We start from the raw sequence: 704 nt of genomic DNA on the forward strand, positions 1-704 counted from the left end.
GAGAACGGTGGCGTTAGTCTGTAGATTAACTTTAAGAGCGGTCATTACAAGATGACGTTAGCTTTGTATCAAGCCTCAACAATCTTCTGCCAGTCATCTCTAAGCTTAGACGTGTCCCATATGGTCTAGCGGTCAGGATTCCTGGTTTTCACCCAGGCGGCCCGGGTTCAACTCCCGGTATGGGAAACTGAATTTACCACATGTTGGATATCCCAGATAAATGGTTCTTTAAATGGACTCTCTGAATGTTTCTGTAACCTGTTCACCTCTCAGAGCAACATTATCTTTGTTTCATGCCCCATCTTTAACTTTAGCCATGAGCCATAGGGTCTACAGGAGGTTTCGAAGTCTGAGACTGTGGGCCTCCTGTCAGACAAATCCTGGAATCCTCCCCTCACCCGGCCTTAGTTTACCTGCTTAGCATTGCTTACTTCCCGGATGCCTATGGGACCCTGATCATGATCACGTAGACACTCACCAACTGAGCCAAGATAGTTTGACAAAACTTCAGACTAAAGCAAATACATAACAAAGGTCTGTCCTACGGCACTTATTAGTTTCTGACTCTGGGAAAGTGGGAAAACATTAAAATCCCCCTCTTTAACCACATCACACACCTCTTCTACGTGACCTCCTTTTGGTAACTAATGACTTTTGTTTTTAACTTCCACTCACTGAGCCTCCCCTGAAACAGTTTGGACCCC

At 45.3% G+C, this 704-nt stretch overlaps 1 non-coding gene across 1 annotated transcript; it reads left to right on the forward strand.

The window, feature by feature from the left end:
• The first annotated feature begins 114 nt into the window (after positions 1-114).
• Positions 115-186, forward strand: trnae-uuc. The gene has a single exon. It is a non-coding gene; the product is annotated as a tRNA-Glu (tRNA).
• The last annotated feature ends 518 nt before the right edge of the window (positions 187-704 follow it).

The sequence above is a fragment of the Micropterus dolomieu genome, unplaced genomic scaffold (assembly GCF_021292245.1).
Source record: "Micropterus dolomieu isolate WLL.071019.BEF.003 ecotype Adirondacks unplaced genomic scaffold, ASM2129224v1 contig_6509, whole genome shotgun sequence".
Taxonomy (NCBI): Eukaryota; Metazoa; Chordata; class Actinopteri; order Centrarchiformes; family Centrarchidae; genus Micropterus; species Micropterus dolomieu.